This window comes from Schistocerca serialis, chromosome 1 (genome assembly GCF_023864345.2).
Source record: "Schistocerca serialis cubense isolate TAMUIC-IGC-003099 chromosome 1, iqSchSeri2.2, whole genome shotgun sequence".
Lineage (NCBI taxonomy): Eukaryota > Metazoa > Arthropoda > Insecta > Orthoptera > Acrididae > Schistocerca > Schistocerca serialis.
Window position 1 is genome coordinate 1139092111 of NC_064638.1, and position 22184 is coordinate 1139114294.

The 22184-nt window shown below is 43.0% G+C and overlaps 1 protein-coding gene across 1 annotated transcript in view; it reads right to left on the reverse strand.

The window, feature by feature from the left end:
• Positions 1–22184, reverse strand: part of LOC126455945 (sialin-like) — a 194820-nt gene that overhangs the window by 120953 nt on the left and 51683 nt on the right. The gene's annotated exons all lie outside the window — the stretch shown is intronic.

Below are 22184 nucleotides of genomic sequence, written 5' to 3' on the forward strand. Positions count from 1 at the left end.
TAGCGACAATAAGCGATAGAGAATCTATTGTGAACGAATGATTGAGTAGTATAATAAACAGCGATTACTTATTTCAAGGTAAACTGTAGCTAGTATCTATCAGTATGCATTATGGGTGAAAACTATGGTAATTTGTCAACACAAATGAACAGTATCTGGATAGTCTCCGCACATTGCAGCACCAACTGCCAACCTGCATCGTCTTCCATGAGAGTGTCATGTAGTGATGCCACAGCCATATTGCACTGGGACTGCGATGTCGATGGCGACTATGACCAGAGGCTATTACAGTAAGTCTCGAAGAGGACGTCGTGACATGTATGAGGGACAATGTCGTCATCTAGGGGCTAATCAGCACAGGAAAGCTCATGGAAGCAACACATTTTGCTTTGGTACTGAGATATTTATTTTTTCCTCTCCCATATCATCTTGATCCGTTGCCTCAAGATTTTTTCGATTCCTTACGAATCTGTCAGGTTTTTCGAGTGATGTCAGCTGTGTGATTGCTAGTTCTCATTCCTATTTGTCGTTCTGGTTTCGTTTCATCAATAGTGTAACGGGTATAAGTGGGAGTATTTTTATGTATGCTACCTCAATCTGTACGAACACCAGGGTGTTGGTTGCTTTTCTCTGTGTCGAACACTCTTCCCACAAACACATCAGAAACTTTACGACCAGACGTTTTCTGCATGATCGTAATTGCACCACTAAGTGGACTACTCCTGTCAGTATAGACTAGCCGCTTTGCGTCCACATGTTCACAGTTGGACACCTGACCTGCTGCCCAGGGGAAAATAAGCACTAATGACTTCTTCTTGCCAATGTACTTGGAAGCTGCAAATGAAGGAAATACAGATATAATGTTGTTCCGTACACAGTCCTCAGCTACCAATAGAAATATCTGCACTTATTAAAGTTATATCCTGTGTAAGCGACAGCAAAATTTTTCATCTGAGCAAAAGCTGGTGAACAATAATATGTGGAGAAAATTGAATGTGTCTAAGAGCTATCTCGGGGTTTTTCAGTTTGTCTTCATTTCAAACAGTTCAACAGTAACTCCCCACCAAAGTCGTAATGTGGCCACTGTCTAAACTGATCGCTGTATTAGCTGCTGGTTCCAGTCTGACTGAAGGACTAGTGTACTTCACCTGAGCCCGCCCAGTTAGGTGTGCAGTCTAAAGCACTGCTGTCAGAACACCTGCCGTTAATAATACGAACTCACCTGATGCACTAACCACAGAGCAACAAAAATAGAAAATCCATAGTTGACATCAAAAATCTGAACGTTCAAAACTACGAAGAGGAACTTACGAAAAGCCTACCGCCAACCAAAGAAATCACAAGCATCGACGAACTAGAACAATACAACACCGACATTATATCACGAACGCGACGACGAAAAATGCGCCAATCAGGATCATAAAACCCGACGCGGACTGAATTCCACAGAGAATATGAAGCACAATAAAGAAATAAGACGTGTTTACAAAATTTTCAAGCAAACGGCTGACTGCGAATATAAACGAGAATGGAATAGACTGAACAACTTGGTCAAGAAGCAGCTGAAAGTGTTCAGAGCAAACAAATGGGCAGAAATAAGCAAAAATCTAGATCATAGACAAACAAGCAGATATTGGCACACCTTTCGGAAAGTAACAGGAATCCACCACAGATCAGATCCAACCCTCTACCACGATGGGAATATCATAACAGATGACACACAGAAAGCAAACATATTCAGAGAAGTTCTCGACGAAATTCACAGGTTACCAACTGACCCAAAGTTCGACTTAACACACGAAAGAGAGATCACACTTGAACTAGGTACAGTACAAATAACCATCGTTACACCGACAGAAGCCGAAGCAGCGCTCACAACAGAAATTACTGACTCAGAAGTGGAGGAAGCCATTCTAAAAGGAAAAAAACAGCGCACTGTGGAACGATGGCATCAAAGGAAACCAGATACGCCTAGCCCCCAGAGAGACAACGATCAACTGTTTCAAGACTGTACAACGCAACCTTGAAAATAGGCAACGTCCCAGTCCAATGGAAACAAGCGAAAATAGTAATGCTTCCCAAACCAGGGAAACCACTCAATGACTCCAGATCATATCGTCCCATCACTCTGCTTCCGGTACTAGTGAAAGTCTTTGAAACAATAATCAAAAACAGATTAATTACCTTTGCAGACAAGAACCACCTAATACCTGACTGCCAGTCAGGGTTCAGAAAAAATCACGCAACCATAGACCCTACAGTGCAGCTATGCAGCGACGCCACCGAAGGCCTAAACCTTCTGGACTGCACCGCTGCCATATTTTTAGACATCGAAAGGGCGTTAGACAAAGTGTGACACAAAGGTCTATATTACAAGCTACTAAAAATGGGTGTACCTGCGAAGATCACCACACTCTTGTCGAACAGCCTCGAAAACCGCCCTTCCAAGGTCGCCGTCAACGATGCGGAATCAGACCCTTTTATGCCAAAAGCGGGAGTCGCACAGGGAGCCATCATCTCTCCTCTGCTTTGTACATTATACACGACAGACATCCCACTACCCAACAAGTGGAACGAGGGTCTGACGCTGTATGCAGACGACACAGCGTACTAGTGTCATGCACCAACAACACACAAGACAAATAGACAAACCCAAGACTACCTATCCCTATTAGAAAGCTGACTCAGCCAATGGAAGATCAAACCAAACGCTGGCAAGACACAACTTACTCTTTTTAAACATAAACGCGCTTGCACTCGCCAACAGAACCCAGAAGGTTGCAGATTACAACTATGGGGACAAACCATAAAGGCGAAAGATACTGCAAGGTATCTGGGTATTACCCTTGACAAACAGATGTCATGGGAGGCACATGCAAGGGACATCACGACCAAAGCTGAAACGAGACTAAACCTACTCCGCCTACTCAGAGGCAGGACAAACGGAGCCAAAAAGGAAACACGTACAAAGCTTTTGTTCGCCCCATACTAGAATACGCTGCTCCAGTGTGGATGGCAAACAAAACTGTGACACGGAGGATAATGGCAACAGAAAGAAATATACTAAGGATAGCAGGCCTGATGAACCCCAGGACCCGAAATGAATTAGTACACAGAAATGCACAAGTGCACCTCTTAAGGAAAAAATAGCCAGTACTAACCGCCAAAATCTGCACCAACAGATAACAGATTAGAACTGCCATAACAGTCATTTTACTAAGAAATTACACAGTCCTGAGTTACCCAAAAACAAAATACCCCTATCCTTCTACAGTAATCAAAACCAGTATAAAGGCAATAAATAGAAATGCATAAACAAACTTCACCCACAAAGACGTACAAGAGGACATGATAAAACACCTTCGGAGGATGAATCAGAAGAGGAAGACGACACTTAAAACAAGAACAAAAAACACGACTACACACTGACACCAAAGAAGATAAAACAGCTAAACGCAAGAAACAGAGGATTCAACAGATGCTTGATGAGGTTTTAGGGAGGTTTCCCTCAACACTCGGGCAAATGCCAGGATCTTTTTACCCTCCCACGCGACAGAAAGCGATTATATACGAGATGAGTCTCACGATAAGATTAGAAAATCCATACCCCCTTTCTCCAAATAGAATGTGTCACCACAGCACACCTTAAGTTAATACACTCCTGGAAATTGAAATAAGAACACCGTGAATTCATTGTCCCAGGAAGGGGAAACTTTATTGACACATTCCTGGGGTCAGATACATCACATGATCACACTGACAGAACCACAGGCACATAGACACAGGCAACAGAGCACGCACAATGTCGGCACTAGTACAGTGTATATCCACCTTTCGCAGCAATGCAGGCTGCTATTCTCCCATGGAGACGATCGTAGAGATGCTGGATGTAGTCCTGTGGAACGGCTTGCCATGCCATTTCCACCTGGCGCCTCAGTTGGACCAGCGTTCGTGCTGGACGTGCAGACCGCGTGAGACGACGCTTCATCCAGTCCCAAACATGCTCAATGGGGGACAGATCCGGAGATCTTGCTGGCCAGGGTAGTTGACTTACACCTTCTAGAGCACGTTGGGTGGCACGGGATACATGCGGACGTGCATTGTCCTGTTGGAACAGCAAGTTCCCTTGCCGGTCTAGGAATGGTAGAACGATGGGTTCGATGACGGTTTGGATGTACCGTGCACTATTCAGTGTCCCCTCGACGATCACCAGTGGTGTACGGCCAGTGTAGGAGATCGCTCCCCACACCATGATGCCGGGTGTTGGCCCTGTGTGCCTCGGTCGTATGCAGTCCTGATTGTGGCGCTCACCTGCACGGCGCCAAACACGCATACGACCATCATTGGCACCAAGGCAGAAGCGACTCTCATCGCTGAAGACGACACGTCTCCATTCGTCCCTCCATTCACGCCTGTCGCGACACCACTGGAGGCGGGCTGCACGATGTTGGGGCGTGAGCGGAAGACGGCCTAACGGTGTGCGGGACCGTAGCCCAGCTTCATGGAGACGGTTGCGAATGGTCCTCGCCGATACCCCAGGAGCAACAGTGTCCCTAATTTGCTGGGAAGTGGCGGTGCGGTCCCCTACGGCACTGCGTAGGATCCTACGGTCTTGGCGTGCATCCGTGTGTCGCTGCGGTCCGGTCCCAGGTCGACGGGCACGTGCACCTTCCGCCGACCACTGGCGACAACATCGATGTACTGTGGAGACCTCACGCCCCACGTGTTGAGCAATTCGACGGTACGTCCACCCGGCCTCCCGCATGCCCACTATACGCCCTCGCTACCAGTGTTAAAGACTGCGATGGAGCTCCGTATGCCACGGCAAACTGGCTGACACTGACGGCGGCGGTGCACAAATGCTGCGCAGCTAGCGCCATTCGACGGCCAACACCGCGGTTCCTGGTGTGTCCGCTGTGCCGTGCGTGTGATCATTGCTTGTACAGCCCTCTCGCAGTGTCCGGAGCAAGTATGGTGGGTCTGACACACCGGTGTCAATGTGTTCTTTTTTCCATTTCCAGGAGTGTATAAGGCACCAAAGAGCAACAGGCTCTCCATGTGCCCGCCTCATCCCTTCAGGGTAAGGAATGAAAGATGAAAAAAAAAATCCGGGCGGGAATTCGTGCCGGTCCTCGGCGGATTGGTGTCGAGGTCCGGTGTGCCGGCCAGTCTGTGGATGGTTTTTAAGGCGGTTTTCCATCTGCCTCAGCGAATGCGGGCTGGTTCGCCTTTTTCCGCCTCAGTTCTCCACGTACGAGTACACCGTAATTACTCTACCACCCAAACATTGAGGGTTACACTCGTCTGGTGTGAGACGTTCCCCGGGGGTCCACTGGCGGGAGAACCACACAATAACTCTAGGTTCTGTGTGAGGCGGCGGCGGGGTGAGTAGACTGCTGTAGGCTGTTGTGGGCTTGTGAACCACTGAGGCTACGGCGGGGACGAAGCTTCTCCGTCGTTTCTAGCTCCCCAGTTCAATACAACACAATGCAAAATACTTCATCTCCGTTATTCCTCTTGTTTAATCGAACTATAAACTCCCAGACAGAATATCAGCAAAGGAATCTTAAGAAAACCACTGCATCATAATCTGCTCACAGCCTTGATCAGTTACCTTATAGATCTGAAATTCCTGTGTTAGACACTTATTAATCCCGCCATTTTTCTGCTTCAGCCACAAAGTTTTAAATTTTTGTGAATGCGAACTTGACTAATTATTGAGTGAAAATTAGCGATTTGTTAAAAAGGTGAACAACTGAATTTGTTCTGTAGAAGTATCAGACCTCGCTGTGGAAGTAATAAACAATTGAACACTCCACACCACATGGAGAGTGTGTAAATTGTGTTACTGGACCTAATATAATGAAATGTTGTGTGAATATGATTCTCTGTTGCAACTAAATCAAGGAGAAATGTAGCTGAAATATTCGATGGTAAACGAAAGAAATCACCTGATTTCAAACCTTAAAGAGTTCAGCACCACAAAAACCAGGGAAAAGGCTTTGAGGCTATAATGAAGGTAGAATATTCCTTTTGAGATGGGTCCTGGGAACACCAAACTGTGTTCCAATGCCATTGTGCATCGGCTCTAGCTTATTTAAACAATTTTTTCGGCGGGTGGGGGTGGGGGAGACGGTCCCATAAATGTAATGTGAGAGAACGACAAGTAGATGTTGTGACTAACGACGCCGCTTCTAGAAGTCATTATGATATCGAAAAATACTAAAGCAGTGGCTTTAGTAGGTATGACAGTGGAACAGATTAAACATATAGGTGCCAAAGGAAGTTCACTGTGCCTGTTAGTTTTCCCACGTTTCTATGTGGATACAGTAGCTAGCATCAATGCAGTCCTAGGGCTATAAGGTGTGATTTCTCACTGCAAGAGGCAATTATGTCATTACGTAAAAATTTTATCGACAAACCCAGATCAACTCCCAACATTCGAGTATGAACGAACATACTACTGTGAAAAACTTAAGAACGAAGATACGTTTTGTGTGACGTCCCATTGTCAAATGACACAACTCAAAGGAAACTTGGGCCAAACGTAGAAGGACCTACTACAGTATACTACAATAGACAACTGAAGAACATACGCAATGAGACGAACAGAAATGACACCTTTATTCAAAGAAAATAATAACAAAAAAGTCACTGCGTTTCGTGGTAGTCCCCTGGACCTTACAAACTGCGGTGTACAGTTCTTAGTAGAGTGTGTGATGACCACAGATGGCAGCGCCTGCTCAGCAACGTGCTCCGATGCTAACCACAAGTTTGATAAGGAGTTCTTATGGTAGTGGGTCCCATTCGTCCACCAGCATGGCTGACAAATGCAGAATGGTCAATGGTGCATGTAGACCTGCGGCAGTGCGTCTTCCCAACGCATCACACACATATTCGATTGGATGTAAGTCTGTGGAACGAACAGACAAGTCTATTCGCCAATTATCCTCTCGTTCCATGAGCTGCTCTAGCTGCGGTATTCGATACGGTGGCGCATTGTCATCCGTAAAAATGAAGTCGAGGGTCAATAACCAACCGAAAAGACGCACATGTGGAGGAGTACAGTGTCACAGTAACCTTTACCGGCGAGTGTACCATGTTCAAAGATGTGGAGGTCAGTACGCCAATGAGACATTAAGCCTCCCCACACCATAACACCAGGACCACTAAAGCCTTCCTATTCGACAACGTTCCCCATGCACTCCGACTTCCCAGATCTCGTCATATGAGTATACGCGCAGCATTGACGTTTTGCTTCTCCAGGTGCTCTGACGTGGGCAGGAACAACGTTGCATGGGTGTGACGTCCTCCATATCTTTGACAAGAGTACACTCACTTGTTAATGTCATTATTTGACGTTGTGCTCGTTCCCTATGTGCGTCCACACAATGATGGATACGGCCCTGACCTCATTTTTGTGGATGACAAATGAGACCGTCTCGAACAGGGCAGTTGGAGAATCTCACGCAACGAGAGGGTAGTCGTGGAATGGACTGGCATGATCGTTGTCCCGTCTTAAATCCCATCGAGCACGCGCAGGATGCATTGGGGGAGACGTATTACATCTCGTCCGCATGCAACATCGACCATCCAGCATTCCAGCATTGCCTGCGGCGCTGGTGGAGTGATCGAACGACTCCTTACCAACCTTGTGGCTAGTATGGCAACACGTTACAGAGCATACACTGCCATCCCTGGTGTTCACATACCCAATTAAGCAACACGACCCACCTTTTGTAATGTCCAGGGGACCATCACAAATCGTAGTGACTAGAATAAGTCATTTCTGATCGTCTTATAGCCTATTATCTTCAGTTACCTTCTGCACTTTACTGCAGCTGTTCTTTCTATGTATGGTCCAAGTTTCATCGAGCTATCTTACTTCGTAGTGACAAATCATGGGAAAGCTACTTTCGTCCTTAGGTTTTATGCGTCTATGTAGCTTAGACAAGGACACGCGACACGCGAGACAAAAGTAACAAAACGTCATCAGCTCTGTAACAAACAGGTTACACTTGTCAAATTGGAAAATCCTGTCACTGAATCGGAGAAATACACTGATGTGACAAAAAATGGCTCAACGGGCTCTGAGCAGTATGGGACTCAACATCTGAGGTCATCCGTCCCCTAGAACTTAGAACTACTTTAACCTAACTAACCTAAGGACATCAGACACCTCCATGCCCGAGGCAGGATTCGAACCTGCAACCGTAGCGGTCGTACGGTTCCAGACTGAAGTGCCTAGAACCGCTTGGCCACACCGGGCGGCGAGGTGACAAAAGTCAAGATGGTTCAAATGGCTCTGAGCACTATGGGACTTAACTGCTGTGGTCATCAGTCCCCTAGAGCTTAGAACTACTTAAACCTAACTAACCTAAGGACATCAGACACCTCCATGCCCGAGGCAGGATTCGAACCTGCGACAAAAGTCATGGGCGTTATGCACATATACAGATGGCGGTGACATCGCGTACAAATAGTACAAAAGTGCAATGCGTTGGCGTAGCTGTCATTTGTACTCAGGTGATTCATGTGAGAAGGTTTCCGTCGTGATTATGCCCGCACGACGGGAATTAACAGACCTTGAACGCGAAATGTTAGTTGAGGTAGGCGCATGGGATACCTCATTTCGGAAATCGTTAGGGAATTTAATATTGCGAGATCCACGGTGTAAAGAGTGTGGCGCAAACACCAAATTTCAGGCATTACCTGTCAACACTGACAACGCAATCTGTGATGGCCTTCACTTAACGATCGAGAGCAGCAGCGTTTGCATAGATTTGTCACTGTTAACAAACGAGCAACCTTGCGTCAAATAACCGTATAAATCAACGTGAGACGTACAACGAAAGTTAGGACAGCGCGGCAAAATTTGGTTCAAAAACGGTTCAAATGACTCTGAGCACTATGGGACTTAACATCTATGGTCATCAGTCCCCTAGAACTTAGAACTACTTAAACTTAACTAACCTAAGGACAGCACACAACACCCAGCCATCACGAGGCAGAGAAAATCCCTGACCCCGCCGGGAATCGAACTCGGGAACCCGGGAACCCGGGCATGGGAAGTGAGAACGCTACCGCACGACCACGAGATGCGGGCGCAAAATTTGGTATTGATGGACTATGGCAGCAGTTGATGGACGCGAATTCCGTTGCGAACTGCTCGACATCGCCTGCAGCGACTCTTCTGGGCTCGTGACGATATCGGTTAGACCTAGACGGCTGGAACACCGTGACCTAATCAAATAACTTCCGATTTCAGTTGGTAAGAGCTAACGGTGTGGTTCGAGTGTGGCACAGATCACACTAAGTTAAGGAATCAAGTTCGCAACAAGGCACTGTGCAAGCTGGTGGTGGCTCAATAGTGGAATGGGCCCTCTGGTTTGTTCGGCTATTTGGAGACCACTTGCAGCTATTCATGGACTTCATGTTCTCAAACAACTATGGAATTTTTATGGATGCCAATGCATCATGTCACAAGGCCATAACTGTGCGTGATCAGTCTGAAGAACATTGTGGACAACTTGAGCGAATGATTTGGCCACCCGGTTAGCCTGTCATGAATCCCATCGAATACACTCCTGGAAATGGAAAAAAGAACACATTGACACCGGTGTGTCAGACCCACCATACTTGCTCCGGACACTGCGAGAGGGCTGTACAAGCAATGATCACACGCACGGCACAGCGGACACACCAGGAACCGCGGTGTTGGCCGTCGAATGGCGCTAGCTGCGCAGCATTTGTGCACCGCCGCCGTCAGTGTCAGCCAGTTTGCCGTGGCATACGGAGCTCCATCGCAGTCTTTAACACTGGTAGCATGCCCCGACACCGTGGACGTGAACCGTATGTGCAGTTGACGGACTTTGAGCGAGGGCGTATAGTGGGCATGCGGGAGGCCGGGTGGACGTACCGCCGAATTGCTCAACACGTGGGGCGTGAGGTCTCCACAGTACATCGATGTTGTCGCCAGTGGTCGGCGGAAGGTGCACGTGCCCTTCGACCTGGGACCGGACCGCAGCGACGCACGGATGCACGCCAAGACCGTAGGATCCTACGCAGTGCCATAGGGGACCGCACCGCCACTTCCCAGCAAATTGGGGATACTGTTGCTCCTGGGGTATCGGCGAGGACCTTTCGCAACCGTCTCCATGAAGCTGGGCTACGGTCCCGCACACCGTTAGGCCGTCTTCCGCTCACGCCCCAACATCGTGCAGCCCGCCTCCAGTGGTGTCGCGACAGACGTGAATGGAGGGACGAATGGAGACGTGTCGTCTTCAGCGATGAGAGTCGCTTCTGCCTTGGTGCCAATGATGGTCGTATGCGTGTTTGGCGCCGTGCAGGTGAGCGCCACAATCAGGACTGCATACGACCGAGGCACACAGGGCCAACACCCGGCATCATGGTGTGGGGAGCGATCTTCTACACTGGCCGTACACCACTGGTGATCGTCGAGGGGACACTGAATAGTGAACGGTACATCCAAACCGTCATCGAACCCATCGTTCTACCATTCCTAGACCGGCAAGGGAACTTGCCGTTCCAACAGGACAATGCACGTCCGCATGTATCCCGTGCCACCCAACGTGCTCTAGAAGGTGTAAGTCAACTACCCTGGCCAGCAAGATCTCCGGATCTGTCCCCCATTGAGCATGTTTGGGACTGGATGAAGCGTCCTCTCACGCGGTCTGCACGTCCAGCACGAACGCTGGTCCAACTGAGGCGCCAGGTGGAAATGGCATGGCAAGCCGTTCCACAGGACTACATCCAGCATCTCTACGATCGCCTCCATGGGAGAATAGCAGCCTGCATTGCTGCCAAAGGTGGATATACACTGTACTAGTGCCGACATTGTGCATGCTCTGTTGCCTGTGTCTATGTGCCTGTGGTTCTGTCAGTGTGATCATGTGATGTATCTGACCCCAGGAATGTGTCAATAAAGTTTCCCCTTCCTGGGACAATGAATTCACGGTGTTCTTATTTCAATTTCCAGGAGTGTATTTTTGGTGCACAAAATCCTGCACCGATAATACTTCATCAGTTAAGGACGGCTATAGAGGCAGCATGGCTCAATATTTCTGCAGGGGACTCCCAGCAATTTTTTTCAGTCCATGCCACAATGAGTTGCTGCACTACACCGGGAAAAAGGCGGTCCGACACGATATTAGGTGTCGCATGACTTTTATCACTTCAGTGTACATTGCTATCACGTTCGAGTTACCTACATAGCAATGTAATCAAAAATCGCAGGGCAAAAAAATTCAGGTCCAATGTTCAAAACATCAAATTGAAAAATCCACTAGTCAGATTAAACCAAAAAGATATCTGTCCTCACTGAAACAGTGTTGTTCATTTCCTTTTTAAGAAGCCTCTGACGGCCAGTTATTTACACGATGAGTCAGCCTTTTGTTAATAATAACAGTCTCTTCCAAGTCTCGTGGAGACTGTGCCTGGAATTACAAAATTGCCAATAAGCCATAACTGCCGACCGTTGCCTTTGTAAAGTCTCTCATATCTGTAGTAAGCAACAGCATCCGCCTTAGGAAGTCAGAAACCGTCGTTGAGCCCCCATCCCGTGTAAAGGGAAATAACTTAGAGCTTTTAGACTTTGATTGTATCCAAAGAGTAACATTTTCAATCCCCACAAATATGCCTTGAGAATTCGATAGGCTTCCGAAATTAACCATTGTTTCCTGCGTCTCTCTGGAAGCCATGGCTTGTCTTATACCCTTGAATCGAAAGACGGAGAAAAAGGGAGAGAGAGAGAGAAAGAGAGACAGAGAGAGAGAGAGAGAGAGAGAGAGAGAGTGAGAGGGTGTGGGAGTGAGGCTCGAGACAGACAGAGAGAGAAACAGAGAGAGAGGGAGAGATACAGGAGGGAAGAAGGGAGAAAGATAGCAAGGAACAGGGAGAATCGTGTAAGTAAACATAAAAGAGTTTTAAAAATTATATTTGGGTAGTCAGAGAAGGCGAGGCAGAGATGGTGTGAGTGTGAACTATGGGTGATGAAAAAGGGGATTTGAAATTGAACTATTCCATAGATATTGGCAGTAATGAAGAGTAAAAAATTAAAAGAGGGATGTTTGAATAATTTAAACAGTTAGTGCTTAGTGTTTTTTATAATTTTTGGGAGAATGGAGTAAAATGCTAATGGAGTGGACAGTGTAAGAGAGAAAAATTTCTCTCCGGATATTTATTTTGGTGGTGTCTGACGTAAGGCACCGTAAGAAGAAAAATATTTAGATTATAGTGCAGCTTACCTGTAGTAAGGCCACCTATCTCGTTATTCGTATTCGACTGCATGTTTTGGGTAAACGTTCTCCTAATTTCTTTCTATTAAATTAATTCGCTGAAACGGAAAAAAGCTAAGCATTTGCAGATCGCCGCTCCTTTCCCCAAAATACGACGCGGCGAGAAAATAGACGTGAGGCAGTATGCTCCATAATTACAAGATTCGATACAGTCGTGGCTGGTAATTCTTTGGCGTTAATCTGCATTCCATGAATCTTTCACTTTTGGTTACATGGAGTTCAACAGATAAGACAGAAAGAGAGAAAGTGAGTCGTTATAAACGCATTCTTAAAAGTTTTATAACCTCTGTGTCTCACATATGTCGATACCTAGTTGCATTCATTGTTTCTCGAACGTTCAGTCAGGTCTATAATCTGTCTCATATGGAATAGGTATTCTCTCTGCCATTCAGTCAAATCAGCTGTCATGCACGTAGGGAAATTCAGCTACAGAGTGAGTGTAGAATATCCCACAGTTCCTGAATCAACGGCTCACTTTCTCTGTCTGAACCAGTTTCTCTCCTGCTGTTGCCAAATGAATCGAATTTTCTTCCGTTTTGTCTACAGTGGGATCTGTTTCTTTTCTTCTTTTTCTGCTGAGTGTACAAGATATTGATCGCCCAGAGTAACTTACAACATAGTTTATACCTCCTTTTCCTGCTATTTATTATTTCTGTAGAGGTGGATGTTGATGCGAGCGCTAAGTATTACAACATAAAGTGTTACGAAAGTGTACTAAGACTACACTGAGGTGACAAAAGTCTTGGGGTACCTCCCAACATCATGGAGGACATTTCCTGGCAGATTAAAACTGTGTGCCCGACCGAGACTCGAACTCGGGACCTGGCAGAAGTAAAGCTGTGAGTACCGGGCGTGAGTCGTGCTTCGGTAGCTCAGTTGGTAGAGCACTTGCCCGCGAAAGGCAAAGGTCCCGAGTTCGAGTCTCGGTCGGGCACACAGTTTTAATCTGCCAGGAAGTTTCATATCAGCGCACACTCCGCTGCAGAGTGAAAATGTCATTCTGGGATCATGGAGGACGTCCTTTTACCCGGAAACTCGACGTGGCATGGACTGAACAAGTCGTTGGAAATTTGTGGTAAGGAGTATGGGAGCAAACTGCTGAGGTCATCGGTCCCTAGGCTTAAACACTACTTAATCTAACTTAAACTAACTTACACTAAGGACAGACACACACACCGACGCCCGAGGGAGGACTCGAACCTCCGACGACGGTAGCGGTGCGAACCGTGACACGACGCCTGAGACGGCACGGCTACCCAGCGCGGCCCAAGTCGCTGGCAGACCCCTGCAGAAATACACAGCCATGCTGCCTCTAGAGAACTCCATAAGTGCGAAAGTGTTGCCGGTGCAGAAAGTGCACGCACTGACCTCTCGACTATGTCCCATAAAAGTCAGGTAGGATTCATTTCGGTCGATCTGGGTGGCCAGATCAGCCGCTCGAATTGTCCAGAATGTTCTTCACACCGATCCCGAATAATTGTGGCCCAGTGACATGACATCGTTTTTTGGAACCATTATCTCCATGAACGGCTGAAAATTGCCTCCAAGTAGCCTAACAAAACTATTTCCAGCCAATGGTCTTTCACTTGCACCATAGGACCCACTTCAGTCCACGTAAACACAGTGCACACCATTACGGAACCACCACCTGCTTGCACAGTGCTTGTGGACAACCTGCCATGGCTTCATGGGGTCTGCGCCATACTCTGAAACACGTATGTAACGCAGCAGCGATGGCGAGGCATTGTAGCATCTGTGACCAGAGAGTATGCGCTTGACCGCGCGAGTGTTGCGAGCGGTTGTCAGTCAGTAGTAGTCAGTCAGTCAGTCGTTGCGAGTCTGTAGCTCTGTCTAGTTGAGAGCAGAACTCAGTCTGTAGTCGTCATGCAGAGCGGTAGGTCAGTAGTAACAGCCCAGTGCGGTTGTATGATGTAGGCGGTCGGCAACACTGGTCAAGATGAGGAATAAGGTATACTGTTAATTAATATAATCATTAGATAATGAAAAATTTTATTTATTGTAATTATTCTCCAACAAGTCTCCCAATAATAATTTTTTTATTTCAAAAGCATTTTCTCAAAAATTTAATTTTTTATTGAACTAAAGATCTCGTTGCACTTCCCATTTCATTCCACTTCTTTTGAAGAAAAATTTCACTAGAATTACAAAAAAAAAAGGAGAATATTATTATTTGCAATGCAGTTCCTCCAAGCGGTGCGCAACAACAAGAGCAGATATGTGACATCCATTTATTCTGAGGTAAGACTTTAATTCTGATTGTTTTACACAGGGCCAAAGACCGATATTTCGGTTTAATTGAATTTTCTTGTCACTGAATGGACTTTAATTTTTTGAAGGATTTATATTTGAGTCAGATTGCGAATTTCACATTTTTGTTGCCATTGTCAGTACATTTGATTGTGGGCAGGTTACGCTTAGAGCAGTGTCCATTAGCATTCTTAAATAATATTGCCCATACGTTTTCAAAAATATTGTGGGGAGGTTACACTTGGCTCCCATTTCTATTAAGTATTGTCATTCTTTTTTTCTTTAAAATTACGGTGGCGAGGTTACACTTGGCGACACCCAGTCCAGGATCGTATTTCGTTGAGAGTCTTTTGAACAACAGTCAGGTATCTGCTCTTATTTGCTTAAGTATAATTAGGATTTGGCGCTACGCTTTTATTAATCTTGTGACTTTCTCTCTACAGGTCAACGGCAATTTGTTGCTTTGTTGTATTTGTGTGTTGCTTTTGCATTGTGTTGGTTTGTTTTGTGAAAAATTTTGACTATTGTAAAAATGCCGCGAAAGACTGTGAATAGTGTATCGCGAAGTATTGTGAATGAAATTACCGACTTAAACAACGTGACCGATAGTAAGTGTGATACGCAACGTAATGATGACAATCCTGCGTTCACTAACAATCAGTGCATTCCAACCACTAAAGATGACTTTCACCTTAATGATGAACAAACGAACTCAATTGTCTCGTCTGTTAACTTGACGACAATTGATGACGCAGAATGCTCTATGGTAATGAGCGCTGCCGAGTTTAACACACCCGATTTAGAAAATCCAAGTAATGTACAGACGAATTTTTCGAATGAAAATGATCAGTGTAGTGAGAGTATGACGGATCCATTTAATTCCGAAATAATGTCTGACAGTGTACATCCGACTGATAATCCTTTTTGTAAGTTGCAAAATGACCAAATGGTCACACAAAGCGCGACAACTGCAGGTACACCATTAAACAGTACTGAGAATGCAACAGCTACTTTAAGTTTGGATCAATTTATGACAATAATGCTACAGTTTAAGAACGATCTTGGTGTAGATATCAAACAAGATAATGAAAAACTCAAACAACACTTAAATGAAAAACTTGACAATAATGCCGAAGATCTCAAACAACTTAGGGAACAGTACAAACAGCGGAATGAAATGATGAATAATTATTTCAAACAACTAAATGAAAGTTTCAAACTGACGAACGAAAAACAAGACAACCGTAAAGAACAGAACAAACAAGTTAGTGAGCAGATTACAGCTGTTACCGTGCAATGTCAGGACAGTAAGGAACAACTACGTGATGATACTGAGGCTTGTGCTAAAAACGGTAATAAAGAAGTTGGCACTGTTGCACAAGAATTAAATAGCACACGTGTAGGCACAACAAAATCAAATAAAGACGAAGTTAATGCAGTCACTGAACAATGTTCAGCAAACGCAACAGTGATACACGAAATTAATGCAGTCACTGAAGAATGCCCTAAAAACGAAGTACAGATTCGCGACGAAATTAATTTGGAGTCAGTGGAAGTTTCACACACTCCGAATACGAAAGATGACGAGAAATTTGCACGACAGATCAACCAAATTGACGAAAGTGTTACAGTAACAGAGTTGAAAACTATTTCAGTCACCAATACGTCACAGAATCCGCCACGTTGCGAGCATTTGCCTGACTCACGCAGCGTGTATAATGTGAGCAATTTACAGAGACTGCGAGATGTAAAATCCGAAAAGCCACGCGACTTAAAATATGAAAAGATACGCAACTTGAAGTACGAAATGACACAGACAAACAGACTTTCACACAAACCTGAACGTGTTCTCAAATTCAGTGACGAGAACGTAGATTTCGAGCAATTTGTATTTGTAAGAAAATCTAAGGAGTTTAATAATGACAGCGTACAGGTACACGCTTTGAGCTGTATACGACAATTTGTTTTTATGCTTTCACCGCTATTGCCTGTAATGCAGAAGCTAGCTTTAAACCAGATGCGACAATTTATTTTTGTATTTACAACAGCATTGCCTATAATGAAGAAACTAGAATTAACATGGGTACAACTATTTGCTTTTGAATTTTTACCGCTATTGCGTGCAACGCAAAAGCTAAAATTTAGTTGCAGTGCGTAATTGACCTCAGGGGATTCATTACGCTTTAATGAATATGTGCCGTAGCGAGCATAGGGCCCCGAGCTGTAGTAGTGCTGTTTCATCTTTAGTTTTCTGCACTGCTGCCTTCTCTTCTACTATCCTTTATATCTATCAAAACTGCTCTTTAACTATTGCTCTACCTAGTATTAAGAAACATGTAATGAAAACCGGATATGACAAACTTTTACCGTATGTGACAATATTCAGTAGGCACTCCCGTAATGACAACTACCGCCGTAATTTTAATTACAGATAAAATCGTAATCATCAGTATGTATAAAATTTTGAGCAATCGGAACCACATTTTGTAACAATAGATGTTTTTCACCACAATAGCATGTAAGTCAACCGCTTAGCATACCTAACCAACAATGCAGTCTACAAGGTCAACCAAACTTTAATGTTTCGCCGCGTGCACGTATAGTCCCTGGTATAACAAATAGTAAAGCATGGCAGCAAAAATAACTACGTACAGACAACAGACCATTTCAATTCCTATCGCAATGCGCCGTATAGAAATTACTATCATGACAGACGTAAAAATAACGAGCACAATTTTCAGCGTACATTTAATAGCAGTCGATCTTTTCAGCAGCAAGAACATCAGCAACAACATACTATGATGAATGAAACAGACAATAGGTGTCATCTATAGCGTAACACGTCAGTAAGAAATAACAGAACAGTTCATATAATGGATATGCCACAACATTCTCCCGTAAATAATAACACGTACGATAGATTTTAACCAGATACAGCACAGATTGCATATTACAGTAACGCAAACATTACTTTTGACACGCAGAATTTTGTTCACGAGAATGTTATTTGAAACATGCTTTGTTGAATGCTCCACTTTTATCGCACCCAGATCTTACTAGAAATTTTTCCATTGCCACCGACAGTTCCAACACCGCTTTAGGCGTACACATTTTCCAGGAAATCAAAGAAGATGGTTCTACAGTAATTAAAAACATCGTATTTGCAAGCCGCTTTTTGTCACCCGCTGAACGAAATTATTCCGTTACAGAATTAGAAACATTATGTGTTGTATGGGCTTTTACGAGATTTAGGCACTTTCTTTATGGCAGACATACCACCGTTTACACGGATCACAGAGCGATACAATTTTTACTTTCAGCTAAATTCACTCACGACAGGTTAAGCAGATGGAAACTATATTTACAGGAATTTAATTTTACAATAGTTCACATTCCCGGCACGCAAAATGTTATAGCAGACGCACTATCGCGTTCTCTCGGCAACAATCAGCAAGACGTAGCAACCAACTTCTGCAAAACAAATTTCAGTGTCATGTACATTCAGCAAGTTGCATTTGAAAATTTTATTTCATCGTCATTACAGGACATAGCACAAGAACAAAATAAAGACAATGTGTGGAAAGAAATTAAACAGCTTTGGCAAGATAAGAATAATGTTACGATTAGAAACCACTACACTGTACGCAATGACATTCTGTTTCGCCGCTCTCATCCTGACAGCAACAATTGGTTATTATGCATTCCTGACGAACTGGTTAACAAACTAATTTGGTACACTCATTTAAGTTACGCACATTACGGAGCAAGAAAATGTTTTCTTATACTGAGACAGAACTGTTATTTTACCAACATGGAGAAACGTATACGACGAGTTTTAGCGTCTTGTAAAATTTGCCAGAAAGCTAAATCAGACACCACTTCACATATTCCTCCATTATATCCCATTATACCTGTTAAGTTAAGACACATGGCCGCAGTAGATATTTTTGGTCCAATTCCGAGAACTAACAGAGGTTTTTGCTACATCTTTGTCGCTGTTGAGCTCACTTCAAAATTTGTTACTTTCACTCCATTACGCAAAGCTACTGCTAAAACTGTTTCGAAAGCATTTGTAAAACATTTTCTATCTCATGTAGGGCATGTAATGAAAGTAATTTCTGATAATGGATCACAATTTCGTAGTAGTGTATGGACACGCATGTTACGAGCCAGAAACATTTCTCCGATCTATATATCCAAGTACCACGCTTCTTCGAACCCTTGTGAAAGATTAATGAAGGAAATTGGTAAACTGTGTAGAATATACTGCCACAAAAGACATATTGATTGGGATACACACATACTCTCATTCCAAGATGTAATTAATTCCATTCCAAATGAATCCACTATGCTATCTCCGACTGTTATACTGAAAAACGTTGAACCACCGAACAAAATTAAAGAATTAATAGAATTTCCCAAAAGTCGTCGCCTACGACACCACGAAATAATTGACATTGCGCTGAAGAACATCAAACGTGCCGCAGAGCGCCGGAGAAGACAGCAAAAACAGGTTTGTAAACGCCGAGACTTTCACGTTGGACAGAAAATATTAGTGCGTACACACTATTTATCCAGCAAATTAAAAGGTAAGTGCAGTAAATTTGAACTTCTATACGCAGGTCCATATCGGATTCGCAGCATCCCTCACCCCAATGTTGTACACGTCGAAACTTTGAGAACCAGAAAATCGAAAGGCAATCACCATATCTCAAACATTAAACCGTTTATTGAGTGAAACCACTGTATGATTCAACACACTATGATGCCATTTACTAATGCAATTATTTCACGTGACTAATTACTGATGATTATCGTATTTTTTCTTGGCAAGTGCCCGGCAAGGTAAGGTTAGCAGGTCGCTTTTCTTGTCGTTACACATCAGACCGTGCACATTTTCCATTTTTTTGTGTATGTGACTGTTCTCCAGTTTTGTTTGTATGGACTATGAAATAGTTAAGATATAACACACACCAGTCGACTTTGACATTTTTTTGCCTTATGACATCTCAACATCGTGACTGTTTCACATTTTTTTTTTTGCTGCTGCATAGTATTATTCTGTGTATATTTTTGTTTTTGAACATTGTCAATGTTTTTGACATATTACGTTTTCTGTCATGTTATGCTGTATGGCTAATTATGTCACCATAAACCAGTCATTATTTAGTGGGTATATGATTTAAATGCAAGACATTAATCTCTGTCATCAATTTCAGAAAGAAATGGTGCGTGTAAGAAATAAATTCAACAGGAATGGAATTTCACCTACGGAATAAACGAAAGGAGATGCAATAACTTTATGAGGAAGAGTAAATGGATCAGGATTAACAAACATTAACAAGAATATACTATACTCATCGAAGAATAGCAGTCTTAACTAATTTTTTCTTTCAGAATACAAGGTGATTGATGCAGGCTGTCAGAGAGAACTACACATCTTAGTTTTAGTGATGAAATATGCTAGAGATAAGGAATAGTTATGTAATGAGTAATGCAGTGATTTTTTGCAGATGATAATGAATACTGATGAATAATGATGAAGGAAATGGTATTATGAATAATGAAGTTTTTCTTTACAGGTGATGATAATGGTGAAGTTATGATGATATGGATAATGAAGTTTTTTTTCTTTACAGATGAGGATAATGTTGAAGTAATGTATTTATGCTACGTAGTTATTTAAGTATTTGTTGCAGTTTGCTTTGACAGCAGGTGTTACATTGCATAGTAGGATGACTGAAGGTTTTGGAAAGGACAGCTATGGAACACATTTTTATACACACTTCACTGCCTGTTAATTCGAAGTTCACTACTTTTCAGCATAGTGTGCGTTTCTTCTTTCAGGTCAATAATCCGTTTTTGTATTTTTTCCAGGAGAAGTTTTTCATGACACTTACTAAACCTGTTACTTATTATACCTGTTCTAGTACTTGCATTTTTATATTTTTTACCCATTTGTGTCTATCGTTTATAAATGTGATCACATGTACTGCCTTGTTGCATAATCTTGCTACAGCTGACTCATGACGAATGACGTTACCTATCCTCATTTGCTGCAATAGGTCAAAAGCAAATAGTGTTATGTTTCAGCAATTAATTATCGATCCCAACGCAATGCATTGCTGACAAAAAAAAAAATAAATAAAATGTGTTAACAGTCCCAAATAGTGATACCAGTTTGAGAAAATTTTGAATCAACTCTGAAAAGCATGGCACTTGATTAATGACCTCTTAATGAGACTATATTCAAAATGATGCTTTGTCACTAGCTAATAACTGCCACTGTTTATTGTAACGATACCACTTATAATGCCTGTGATTATTAATGATTTGACTGTAATTAACTGATTTTTAATAATGACTTCGTAATAATCTGAATAATACTGAATGATGATTTTATTCAATACTTGCTGGCCACTGAGTGCCAATAATTAATGTCACTCCACGAATTGTTATTAATTATGCCATTGATTAGCTCTTGTTTCCAATGTTGATACTTTGTAATTTGAAATGAATGTGACTGTTTAATAATGCTTTGTAATTAGGAGAAGGCTAATAATTCTTAATATATTGGAATTTCAAATGATTAATTAACGATGCCATACTTTGTTGTTGGAAATGAATGTGACTGTTTCATAATGCTTTGTAATTAGGAAAAGACTAATGATTCTTAATAGATTGGAATGACACATAATTAATTAACTATGGTACTCTTTAATAATGCTTTGTAATTAATTAAGGCTAATAATTCTTACTATATTGAAATGACAAATGATCAATTAATTAACTGTAATTAGACAAATGATTAATTAACGACAAATGATTAATTAACTGTAATTAGACAAATGATTAATTAACGACAAATGATTAATTAACTGTAATTATACAAATGATTAATTAACTGTAATTAGACAAATGATTAATTAATGACAAATGATTAATTAACTGTAATTAGGAAAAGGCTAATGATTCTTAATTATACTCTGTAACTGGAAAAGAATGCGATTATTTAATAATGCTTTGTAACTAGGAAAAGAAGATTACTGATTCTATGTAAAACAATTAATGAACATTTTTCTGTAATACTACATACATGGTACAGAAATGTTCAATAACTGGGCTATGAATGCCGCACACTACTACTGTAATTGACAATATTATGTGACTTAATGCCCTTCACCTTATGAGCTAACTACCCTGAATTACTGCAATGTCCATTTGTCCTGTTTATCCTAGTGATCATGGAGCACTATCTTTGGTTTTGCACTAATTCTACGTTGGTGTGCCTTGTAAGAGTGTGGTGTTGACACGACATGCTGTCCACCACCGTGAGCGATGAAGACATTATTATGGTCCCACTGTTTGGTGTACGTAATGTACTGCCAAAATGAAAACATGGAACATTACTACGACAGTTCAGTGTCTTGGCTACACTGTTAAATTCTGATGGGAAAAGAACTTCCAGTTGTGTCACTTGGTGTTGTACTTCTGTGGAAAGATATGGACTTTCAGAGCAGCTGTGTGCAATCTAAAGTGCTACAACCATGATGCAATCCTTCCCTTTCCTATCCTGATTCTTGTCACATAGAGAAAAAA